We start from the raw sequence: 13,316 nt of genomic DNA, 5'->3' as shown, positions 1-13,316 counted from the left end.
CAAAAGTAACTAAAGCACAAAGTGGAAAACAAAGCTAAAGCAAGGTGCCAAGTGGAGAATAAAGCAATGAAAACAAAACTAACAAATATGTTGAGAGGAAAGGAAAAAGAAAGAATAGATATGTAAAGTTAAATAGAGATAGATGAAGATTTATATCCATTAAAGATTAACTGCAAGGGGAAAAGAACAGTAGGAAAGGCAAACAAAGGAATGTGTAGAAAAATATCATAGGTTTAAAAAATTATAAGCTAAAATTATAAAAAAGAGAAAAGAAAAAAATGGAAGAAGAAAGAAAAAAGGAAAAAAAAAGTTAAAACTCCACAGAACTGCAAAAGCCCAACAGATGCAGAGGTTTATAACAACAGTAAAAAGTGTGTCTGAATATACAATATACATATACACCCATAAGCAAAATCAAAACAGTCAAAAAAAATAAAGTAAAATAGATTGACCTGGTGAACAAAGGAAACCAAAAATTATATCTACCAGAACAAAACTAACCAAAGCATAAAGTGGAAAACAAAACTAAAGCAAGGTACCAACTGAGGAATAAAGCAATGAAAATACAGCTAACAAATATGTTGCAAAGCAAGGAAAGAAAGAATAGATATGCAAAGCTAAATAGAGGTAGATGAAGAAGATTTATATCCATTAATGATTAACTGCAAGGGGAAAAGAACAGTAGGAAAAGAAAACAAAGGAATAAATATAGAAAAATAATAATGGGTTTTAAAAATTAAAATTTAAAAAAGAGAAAAGAAAAAAAAAAAAAAGGAAAACTCCCCAGAACTGCAAAAGCCCAACATAGAGGCAGAGGTTTATAACAACAATAAAAAATGTGACTGAGGGGAAAAAAAGAAAAAACAAAAAAGCTCAAAAGCTTATTTAGATTTCATAGTGCCAATAAAATCAACAACTACAACAGAGGGGGAGAAAAGGGGGGGGAGGGGAAAAAATCTAAAAGAATCTGCAGAACAAGTCAAAACATAAGAATAATAAATATTTTTCTTGAGTCACGGCTGTCAGAGTCCTTTCCCTTGCTGGGAGTCACAGTCCACCTCACCTCCCTACGATGCCCTCCAACACTGTGCTGGTCTCTGGACCTGCTGTGGGGGCAGCTCAGACTGTAATCTGGTCCTACCCCTCTGTGTTCTTGCCTCCTATGCCCACAGCTGTCAAAACTAGTGCGTTTTCTTTTGTGGGAGCTCTCAGTGACCTTTTATATATTCCATAGACACAGAGTCTGCCTATCTGATCTTGTGGATTTAATCAGCAGCTTGCACAGCTGGTGGGAAGGTTTTGGGTCTTCTTTCTTAGTCACACTGCCCCCCTGAGTTTCAATTGTGATTTTATTTCCACTTCTGCATGTGAATCATCCACTGGGGTTTGCTCCTGAGGCTGCCCTGGAGGGCTTGGGTTTGCCCCTGTGAGGGCCAGGTGTGGAGGTGGTGCAGCTGCTTGGGTCGCAGGGGCTCTGGCAGCACCAGGTTCTCAGGGGGGTTAGTGGCTAGGGCAGCAGGAAATATGGTGCTCTAGAAGGGTGTGGCAACCAGTATTGGCCAATACACTCCAGTATTCTTGCCTGGAGAACCCCCCTCCCTGATAGAGAAGCCTGGCAGGCCACAGTCTACGGGGTAACAAAGAGTCAGACACTACCAAAGTGACCCTGTGCACATAGACGCAGGACTTTTTTTGCCCGTGGCAACTCTGCCCCAGGGAGAATTGAGTGTGAAGGTGGCGCAGCTGCTTGGCTTGCAGGGACTCTGGCGGCACCAAGTATGCAGGGACATGGACTGCCTCCGCCACAGGAGTTATGGCCCTATCGGAGTCTTTTTTTCAAGACTCTTGTCTGGCAATCAGAAGGCCTCTTCGGCCAGTCTTTCTCTGTAGCTCTGGGCATTTCAGGTACTTAGAGGGCTCCCTTGCTTGGGGTCCCTCTCTGTCATTCAGCGCGTCAGGCACACAGAGGGCCACCTGGCTGGGGTCCTACTTTGTAGACTGGTGCACCAGGCACTTAAAGGAGCGCCCTGGGTAGGGGCCTATTCTGTAGTTAAGTGTCTCAGGCATTTGATGGGCGGGCCAGCCTCTCTGTTGTTCAGCTGCCAGTGCTGACATGTTGGGGGAGAGAGGCTATGGTGATGGCTCCACCTCCCTACACATGACTCAGCAGTATCACCTTGCTTCCATGGCTGCCCAGCTTTCCTCCACAGGCATTTCCCACCACAATCTCTTCCCTCACTTCCCCTTGATCCGTCTCTCCATGGTAAACAGCAGCCTTTGCCCTAGGATTGCTCCACAGTCCCTAAACTCCAGCTCCCAGCCGCTGCACCTTTCAGGGGATCTGCATCCTTGTCTGGGATATGTATGGCTGAGGCAAGGGCTGTCTGATTCTCATCCCATTTAGGCTGCCACAGATCAGCTGTTTCTCTCTCAGTCTTAAATGTTTCTCCTCTGACTCAGACAATTGCCCCGATGTGGGGATCAGACCCCTGCTTCAGTTCCCCCACCCACTGAGGGCAGGCCCAGTCCTACTAACACTCCTGTTTTTCCCCCTAATTCCTTCGTCCTACAGAGTTTTGCGTGGGTCTATATATTCTTTTCTGCTGGTCAGGTACTCCTGTCCGCTCTCAGATGGTGTTCTCCATGCACTTCTGTGTCTGAAGGTGTATTCCTGATGTATCTATACAGAGAAATGTACTCCACGTCCACCTACAACTCCGCCATCTTATTCTCGCCACATTTATTTTTGAAAGTAGCTTTGCCAGAAAGAAGCTAATCCCATTCTCATGGAGCAGATCAGGGTTCCTTCAGGAAAAGATGGTACTACAGAAAATGAAAGCGGATACATTGAACAATTCCTACTAAATCAAATAACCCTCAACTGGAAAACAATAAAAGACCTAAAAGCCATTCACAGATATCTGAGTTACAAAATGGACCATTAATACCATGCTAGTCGCTCCTAGGGACATACTGTAGCTTTAAAAAAGAAAAATCAATTACTTTCTATGTAAACTGTTAATCTTTTTCTAAGAATGCAAAAAACTAAAGCAAATATAAACAAGCTAGAATCCAGCCATCTCCAAAAGTAACAGATTTATGATACTGACTTAGACTTGTGTTAGATAAATTTGATCTCCACAGAACACCTAGGATGTATATGCATATATATTTATGTATATATATGTTAATATTTGGCTATTAATGATAATCCAGGGGATTTAAGAGAGAAATTTGTTTCCAGTATCTATGCTTTGTCTTTCATGCTAATACAATTCAAGATTGTTCTAAAGATGTATAATAATATTAAATCATATATTTAGAAGACATTATTCTCAAGTAATCCTATGCATGTTTCCTCTGTAAGTTAAGAAAAAAGCAGGTTTAACAACTGACAGTTTGTACTTTACTCTGTTGTTTTCTGCTAAAATGATGGAACCTTATAGTATTATCATTTGTTACCCACGAGAAGTTCTTCAATATCTTTTAGAAGAGGAGCCAGTATTCTAAAGATAACTTTTTAAATGGACATTAAATTCAACCCAAAATGAAATTTCTAAACTTTTTCTTTCCTCTCCTTTTTCATAAATATCCCCAAGTGATCACACCCATTCATAATATTAAAAGTTCACATTATAGTCACACTGCCATGATGGAATGTGTTTTTTACCTATATTTTCAAAGATAAAAATAGATTTGAAAAGACACTGTTATGAGTATGGGAAAACAGGCATTATCATATTCTGCTTATTAGGAGAACAAATTGATGCAACCTCTATACAGAGCACTAAAGCAATATACGAGAATTTTAAATACAGAAATTCTTTGGCCCAGAAGTTGAACTTCTAGGAACTTATGTATATAAGCTTCTATCTATCTATCTATCTATCTATGTAATATCCAGGGCATATAATAAATTGGATATGGTAGTTCAATCTCTCGGAGAAGGCAATGGCACCCCACTCCAGTACTCTTGCCTGGAAAAATCCCATGGACAGAGGAGCCTGGTAAGCTGCAGTCCATGGGGTCTCAAAGAGTCGGATATGACTGAGCGACTTCACTTTCACTTTTCACTTTTATGCATTGGAGAAGGAAATGGCAACCCACTCCAGTGTTCTTGCCTGGAGAATCCCACGGATGGGGTCGCACAGAGTCGGACACGACTGAAGTAACTTAGCAGCAGTTCAATCTCTAGAGAAAAATAGAAGTAGTGTGACTAGAAGAGGGGAAGGAAGGCATACTATTTGTTCTTTGAAGTGTTGTGTAGTATGTGAATCTATGACCTGTTTTAAAAAATAAGTGTTTAAAATGTTTAAAAATTCCTTAAATTACCTTTCTCATATTTGCATGTGGAAATACAGAAATATTTACCCTTCCTTTCTATCTCTTTAAATAGGTTCAGATTTGCTTTCTATATTTACCAAGTTTTGCATGTCACAGGGGACTTACAGTGAAGGGAAAGGGGAACTTCTGTGGTTTCTCACTCTAGAGTCAGCCCTAGGCAAAAGAGAGCAAAGTTGCTATATCGGTTCTCATGTGCCCTTCGTCTCTGGCTCTTTCTAACATCTTCCTCTTCACAAAAACTAAGGACCCAGAGGGCATGTGATTTTCCAAGGCCACCTAGATAGGACAAAGTAGAAATCAAAGTAAGAACGTTTGACTCTGAATGTCACACTCTGATTTACTTAACCCCCACTGATTGTGATGTGTGTATAGGAATGCGTTCTTATTTGACCATGTATTCCTCACAGAGAATTAGTAAGTTCTGTGAATAATTGGAGGCATAATCTGAGGCTGTCATGATCCTGGGTAACTTCTTTCCTTCTTTTTTTGAGGGGAGAGGGGTGCTAGAACCTGTTATCTGTTTCTTGGGCATCTCAATAGGCAGGAAGGTCAGCAAAGAAATTTCTCAGACTTCTGCAGTTTCCTTGAGTCTGATTATTAGGACAGTTTCCTGCTCCTATAGCTGCTTCTACAAACTCAATGAATCAATCCTTAAAACAGTGCCTTCTCCCCTTCTCCCTGCATCTAGACCTTATCATCTTTGTCAAGGCTTGCTTTCTTTCAAGTGTCCCTCTTCATGCTACATCTGCATTCATGTTAGCTCTTAAGATGGATTTCAAGCTTCTGAATTTTAGACAGTAATTCTCAGACTTGTTCGTTTGTGTTACACAATGCAGGCCTACAAGCCTTGCTCAGCCTCAGGATGGAAGAACTGGAGACAGTGACATCAGTGGTTTATTGGATGAAGGGATCTTACATGTCCAAAGCAAGGTCCTGGAGTGACACAGTAGACAGCAGGCTGGACACTGCAGCAGTCTTCCCTGGGAGGTGGGGAGGAAGTTACCGTTACAGGGAAAACTGATGTCACGTTGGCTTATCAGTTACCAGGGTAACCAACGGAGGGGCACGCCCCCACAGAGCCCCTCAGGTTAGATTTTCATGGGGCAGATGTTTCCCTTTGATAAACTAGCCGATGGAGCCTTGCTGGCTTAAGGATTAGAACAAGCACTAACTGGGGCAAGAGACAAGCACATAGGCAATTACTGACCAGACTCTGTGATTAAGGGGGAAGTTGGGTCAGGTGAGTAGTAGGTGAGGCAGGGACGGGTCAAGCAGAGGATTTGCAGAAATCAAGAGAACAGCCATTCTGAGTGGCCTGATTATACACATCCATGAGCAGAACACTTGAAAATCTTGTTCTTAAAGAAGTAAACTAGGATTTTCCTGATGGTACAGTGGATAAGAATTCGCCTGCCAATGCAGAGGACACAGGTTCGATCCCTGGTCCAGGAAGATCCCACATGCCGCAGAGCAACTAAGTCCATGCGCCATAACTACTGTACCTGTGCTTTAGAGCCCTCGAGCCGCAGCTACTGAGTCCATGAGCCACAACTACTGAAGCCTGCGTGTCGAGGACCTGTGCTCCACAAGAGAATCCACCACAGTGAGAAGCCTGCACAAGGCAACAAAGGGTAGACCCCACTCACCACAATTAGAGAAAGCCCACGCGCAGCAACAAACACCCAGTACGGCCAAAAATAATAATTAATTAAATAAAAGACCATGTAAACTATCGAATCTAAATGGTGAGTCAGGAATTCAAGAGTGAAGAGCAACCTCTAAGGAAACAAGCAGGAATAGGGTCCAAAGTGAGCCCCCGAGGCAAGACTTGTCATTTTGCTTTTAGAATTTTTTGAAATATTCATAACAAATAGTAAGCACAAAAAATAACATAGTGAACACCTGGGTGCCTGCCACCCTAAATTTTCCAAAACTAGTTAAAGTGTCAATTCACAAATCAGAGTAAAATTGCTGAAAAATAATCAATTCTAACTCAAAGCAACCAGAAAGAAACATTACATTCAAAGCTGCAACAATACTGACTTCTTATCAGAAATGACAGAGACCAGATGACAATATAAAAATATCTTTATAAGTGCTGGGGGAAAAATACCTGCCAACCTAGAAACCCATATCCAGGAAAAACATTCTTCAAAAGTAAAAACAAAATAAAGCCATTTTCCAGAAAAACAAGAATGGAGAGATTTCTCACCAGCATGCCTGCATTTTTTAAAGGAAAATAATCGCTGATGGGTGCATAATGATTCAGGAAAGAGTAAAGTACACTAGAAAAAGTAAGCACATATGAATATTATCTGCACCAAGCAATATCTTATTGTGGTTTGAAATAGAGAATTAAAACACGTGATAAAAACAGCACAAAAGTCAGGAGAAGGCGCTAAAAGGAATTTAACTGTCTTACATAAAGCAAATGTGTTAGGGGAGAGGGATAAATTGAGAGATTGGGATTGATATATACACACGACTTACTATATATAAAACAGATCACTAATAAGGACCTGCTACAGAGCATAGGGAACTCTACTCAGCACTCTGGAATGGCCTACATGGGAAAAGAACTCTTCAAAACTGGATATATGTATATGTGTAACTGATTCACTATGCTGAACGCCTGAAATTAACACAACATTGTAAATCAACTATACGGCACTAAAAATTTTTTTAAATAATAAAGTAAATGTGTTCATCCATATTTCAAGGAATATCAGAAAATAAATTAATTTGTATAAAAAACAAATTATTAAACATCTTTTCAATAAACTAATGAAAGTCATCAAGATCAAAATTATGTATATCTATTTAATCTATTTTATGCTAAATTATTTAAAACAAGAGTAAATCTATATGCTGTTTCTCATATTTAATTTGTAATAATACAATCCAAGACGTAGCTAAAATAATGAATTTTGAAAGCAAGAAGCATGTAAATGACACAATTTTCTTTCAGTAAATATGCACATGTATTATATATACCCCAGTGCTTGGCTTTTGGAAAATATTTTTTAAATTCTGTCTAAAATTCAAAATAATTTTTATATATTGTAATGCACCTCTGTGTATTTAGTAGAAAAGAAAAGCATCCTTGAACAACCAAAGCAATTTAGGTTGATGACACTGATCCTGGCCATTGAAATGTAAAGAAGGAATATGCCTTTTCCACATTTTGAAGAGTGGAAGAAGGGCAGTTATGAAAAAGAGGATGAGAGAGTTGCCAGGGAGTGGCCAGGCAGTCTGTGGGGTGGAGGTAGTATATATGGAAGCTGAAGATTTTTACCTGTCAGTACCCCAGTACCCCAGCAACATCTTCATATAACCACAAGGATATGCACACCCCAGTTTGAAGACCATTCCTCTGGGCATATACTATGTGAGGAGTTACTGAGTCCCAAAGTATGCACATTTTCAACTTCACTAGATATTGACAAGCTGCTTCTAAAGCAGTTAAATCAGTTTATAATCCCACAGCAGTAGGTTTGATGTAGTACCAGAACATCATTTTTATTTTTCATTGGCATTGTATTCTTTTCGTTTTTTATGATTTTATTTATTTATTTTTGGCTGTGCTGAGTCTTTGTCATTGCTGTGTGGGCTTTCCTCTACTTGCAGCGAGTGGATGCTAACCCTAACCCGAACGCTTCTCTAGTTGCGGTGCACAGGCTTCTCATGGTGGTGGTTTCTCTTGCTGCAGAGGATGGGCTCTAGGGTGCACGGATTTCAGTACTTGTGGCAGGTGGGCTCAGTGGTTGTGGCCCCTGGGCTCTAGGGTACCGGCTCAATAGCTGTGATGCACAGGCTCAGTTGCTCCGAGGCACGTGGGATCCTTCTGGATTAGGGATCAAACCAATGTCTCCTGCATTAACAGGTGGATTCTTTACCACTGAGCCCCCAGGGAAGCCCCTTTAGTTTGTCTTCCCCTATTTGTTTTTTATTTTGCATTTCCCTAGTAAGTAGTTGAACATCATTTCAGATGTGTATTCACTATTTTTTATTCCTCTTCTCAAATGCCGTACATGGCTTTTGTCCCTCTTTACCCTGGGTTCTCTCTTTCCTATTGCTTCTTAGGTTTTCTTTCTATATTCTGAATACATGTGGCAAGTCGTTTCTCCCAGTTTGTGGCTTCTCTCTCTTTTTTAAAAATTGAAATAGGGACTTCCCTGGCAGTCCAGTGGTTAAGGATCTGCCTTGCAAGCAGGGAACGCAGGTCCAATCCCTGATCAGGGAACTGAGATTCCACATGCGTTGGAGAAACTAACTCTGTGTCCTGCAACTACTAAGCCCACATGCTACAACTAGAGTCTGTGCCTCACCGCAAAAGATCCCACAGGACACAGTGAAGATCTTGCATACTGCAACTAAGACCCAACAAAGTCAAATTCATTACAAAATTGGAATATATTTGACCTACAATATTATGCTAGTCTCAGGTGTACTACACAGTGACTAGACAGTTGCATACATTATATGATCATCACAGTAAGTCTAGTAACCATCTGTCCCCAAAGTTTGTCACAATATTGTTGATCACGTTCCTTATTCTGTATATTACATCCTGTGGCTTACTTACTTTATAACTGGAAGTTTGAACCTCTTAATCCCCTTTGCTGTGGTTTCTCTTTGTTCTCCTTATGCTGACACTTGATGAGAACATGCTCTAATTTTAATATAATTTACTTTGTTTACCCTTCCCTTTTTGGTTACACTTTTCTTGAGTTTATTACTTACTTTTAATTTAAACCTTTCCATACCATTCTGGTATAGGTGTATCTTTTATAAGAAGCATAATCATATCTGATATCTTTCAGTATCTGAATTTGTTTACATTTGTTGTTATCAGTGATGTAGTTAGATTTATTCCTACTAAGTTACATTTTATTCACTACTTGCAATCTTTTTTATCATAATTTGTCCCCTTTTTTGTTTTCTAGTAGACTGATAAATCTTCAGGCTCGCTGCAGTTTTAGAATCTACAAATTGTATATCTATCTGTTTTTCATGCGTGTTCATTCACTTCAGTAGTGTCCAACTCTGTGTGACCCTATGGACTGTAGCCCACCAGGCTCTTCTGTTCATGGGATTCTCCAGGCAAGAATACTGGAGTGGGTTGCCATGCCCTCCTCCAGGGGGTATTCCTGACCCAGGGATGGAACCCATGTCTTCTACGTCTCCAGCATTGCAGTTAGATTCTTTACCACTGAGCCACTGGGGAAGCCCATCTATCTGTTTAGGTTGTTTTAAATATTTAACATATATTCTTAAGTATAAAATTTTAATACATTTCTAGTATCATTCCATATTTGTATGCTATTAAAGGCTTTAGCAGTATATGAAACAAAACTGGTAAGATATTTATTACTGCTAGAGCCAAGTGGTGGGTAAACTCTTGTAAAGGACTCTGCTACTTTACTACCCATTAAGTACACACACACACAATCTTTTTTTTTTTTTTTTCATTTATTTTTATTAGTTGGAGGCTAATTACTTCACAACATTGCAGTGGGTTTTGTCATACATTGACATGAATAATCTAATTATTAAGAAAAGATTTTTTTATATAAAACTGGGCTTCCCTGATAGCTCAGGTGAAGTGTCTGCCTGCAATGCAGGAGATCCAGGTTCGATTCCTGGGTTGGGAAGATCCTTGGAAAATGGAATGACTACCCATTCCAGTATTCTTGTCTGGAGAATTCCATGGAGAGAGGAGTCTGGCAGGCTACAGTCCATGAGGTCACAAAGAACCATACACAACTAGGAGACTAACACTTACACTTTTATATAAAAACATGCAAAAATGTGTTTTATGCAGGATTTTTCAGTTATATAAACTCATTTCCAGATATATTTTATCTGTTCCTGTGCTCACTGATTTTTGGTTGTTTGGTTGTTTTTGAATGCCATGTTTTTCCTTTGAGTTCAGTTTTCTTCTTGGTGGAAAATGTCCTTAATCGTCTCTTCAGTGAGAGTATGTGGCAAATTTTATCTTTTTTTTTTTGAGAGAGAGTTTAACTGAGTAATTTTAGGTTGACAGTTACTTTTCCCACAACACTTTCATAGAGTTGCTCGTTCATCTTCTGCCATCTATCATTATTGATTAGAAAATAACTGCCCATTTAATTATCATTTCTTTGTTCCTCTGGCTGCTTTAAAATTTTTCTCATTTGTAACGCAGTGTCATCACAATGAGCCTTCTGTGTGAACTTTCTTTCTTTTTCCCTTTGGCCATGCAGTGCGGTTTGTAGGATCTTAGTTCCCAGATCAGGGACTGAACCCTGAACCCAGGCCACTTCAGTGAAAGCACTGAGTCCTAACCACTGGACTGCTAAGGAAGTCCTTACATTTATTTCTTTGTATACTACTTGACATTTCTATGTATACTGCTTGGCACTTTAATTTGAGAATATACATCTTTGTTCAATTCTAGAAAATTTCAAATTATTTTCTCATCAAATAATGCTTCTCCATAATTCCCTCCATTCTTTTCTTCTGGAACTCCTGTTAGATCTGCCTAAAGCCTCCAAAATGTATCCTTCACACCTTTAACTGATGGTTCATATTTTCCTTTATTAGTATGCTGGGTGAATTCCTCACCACACTTCTTCAGTTTACTAATTCTCTAATTGATTCTGATCTAGAGTTTGTCCCAGCTATTGATTTTTCTTTCAAGAGCTATTTTTGTTTCTGCTTGTTTTGTCTCCTTAATGGATATTATTCCTTGTTTATCCATTTTAAAGAGTGGCATTTACATTGAGAAACTGGAAACTCCATGAAGTGGCAGATGTAGAACATTTTAGGCAGAAAAAGCAACTTTGGGACCTAATCTTGCCCAACCCGCACCCCCCCAAAAAAAACCTCTGTGTGCTTCTTAATCAGGATTTATTTTCAACTTGGCCCTATCATATAAGCATAGCTGATAACTCAGCTTGTTGAATAAATCTAGAGGTTTTTGGTGCTATATCCACATGCGAATTACCAAAGTTTGAGGTGTAAACAATATGACGGACAGAACTCTGAGTTGCTGACTGGGTCTTGCCTCATTGAGTAAGTGTACACTCTCTGACATACAGAAGCTCAGAAGCTTTACTTCCAGTAGGTCAACTGAGCCACGTAATATCCCAGAAATAAATGTGGCCAAGCACCTACTGACAACAGACTGCACGGCTGTTGTTGGAGTGAGTAACAAACTGTGAATTTTAAGCTGATCATGTGCTTTATGGAAAACAATAATCCAGTGAATATAAACAAAACAGTTAAATTAAATGGCATCACTTAGCACCATCTTTATTATACACAAAAGTGCAAACTGGGCATTGAGAGCATGTGGCAATACTCACTTTAAGATGTCGAATATATGATTCAAATATTCCAAACTGTGCTTATACTAACATTTTTTAGAATATGATTCAATTTGCAACAACAACAAAAAAGAACTATAATCCTGGTTAGAATGTGAATATCCCTGGTTATAAAACTACTGCTCCCACCCCCTAAATTCTGGGTGGTATTTTGAGTGGTGGTGGAAGTAGATAACTCTGATACTCTTTTGCTCATGTCATATGCTCTTTGATAATGCGGTCATAAGTCTCTTCTCTCCCACTTCCTTCCTCACTCTGGCCAACTACCATCCTTACAGCTGCCTGTTTTGAACTGGAGTCTAATATTGTAGCTTTGACTAGAAAACTAACACACTCACATCTCTTGCAGTGAGCTTGACCACCAACATCTTGCTAGACCGTCACTTCAGTGACGCGGGGTGCGGACATACAGGCAGGTAAGGCAATCTGCTTGGAACAACCACTGGCTATGTCCTTGCCATCAGCCGACCATGGAGTCACACTGAATGTCTTCTTTTATGCACTTAACAGTGTTGCCTTTGTCTGGCAATCACCTTCCTCATTTCTCACAGTGCTTCTAAAGTAAGAAATATTTAGACAAAAAAAGGCTGACTACATTGGGCTTTAAATGTTTAACTCTCTCCTGAAATTCCTTGACAAAGTACAAAAGACACTAAGTCTTTCACATTGCAGAAGAAAAACAGTCACACTGTGGAGCTTGGCTAATCCAGTGAGGCTTCTTTTTGGATGAGGTCATTCAAATACAGAAGTCATCTTCAAGAAAAGAGCACTCTCTCCAATTTCTCCCCAGGAGGAGGTAAGTGCCTTGAACGTGATGTTCACTTCCTTCAAGAGAACAATGGCCAATATAAGTGGAAATGTTTCAACAAAGACCATGCTGTTTTCAATTCAACATCCTGTTTCAATTCACTACCAAATGCCCATACAGAAGTAAGGTTTAGTGCCAAGAAAATCTATGGGTCTCATAAGTCAACAGAACAAATCAGTTAATGTGAAAGCAAATTCACATTTTTAAAAATAATTTTATTTATTTAGGCCAAGGTGGGTCTTTGTTGCTGTACAGGCTTTTTCTCTAGTTGCAGTGGCTTGTCTTGTCACAGAGGATGGCTCTAGGGCATGCAGGCTTCAGTAACTGTGGCAAGTAGACTCTGTGTAGTTGAGGCTCCCAGGCTGTGAAGCACAGGCTCAAGAGTTGTGGCCCTTGGACTTAGTTGCTCCGAGGTATGTGGAATTTTCCCAGATCAGGGATTGAACCCATGTCTCCTGCATTGGCAGGCAAATTCCTTACCACTGATCCACCACAGAAGCCTTGCAAATTCACATTTAAAAATAGTTTATTCATTGGTTTAGATGCTAAGTATGCTGCTGCTGCTGCTGCTGCTAAGTTGCTTCAGTCATGTCTGCCTCTGTGCGACCCCATTAGATGGCAGCCCACCAGGCTCCCCTGTCCCTGGGATTCTCCAGGCAAGAACACTGGAGTGGGGTGCCATTTCCTTTTCCAATGAATGAAAGTGAAAAGTGAAAGTGAAGTCGCTCAGTCATGTGCGACTCTTCTCGACCCCATGGACTGCAGCCCACCAGGCTCCTCTGCCCATGGGATTT

This window comes from Muntiacus reevesi, chromosome 3 (genome assembly GCF_963930625.1).
Source record: "Muntiacus reevesi chromosome 3, mMunRee1.1, whole genome shotgun sequence".
Taxonomy (NCBI): domain Eukaryota; kingdom Metazoa; phylum Chordata; class Mammalia; order Artiodactyla; family Cervidae; genus Muntiacus; species Muntiacus reevesi.
Note: the sequence above shows the minus strand (reverse complement) of the source record.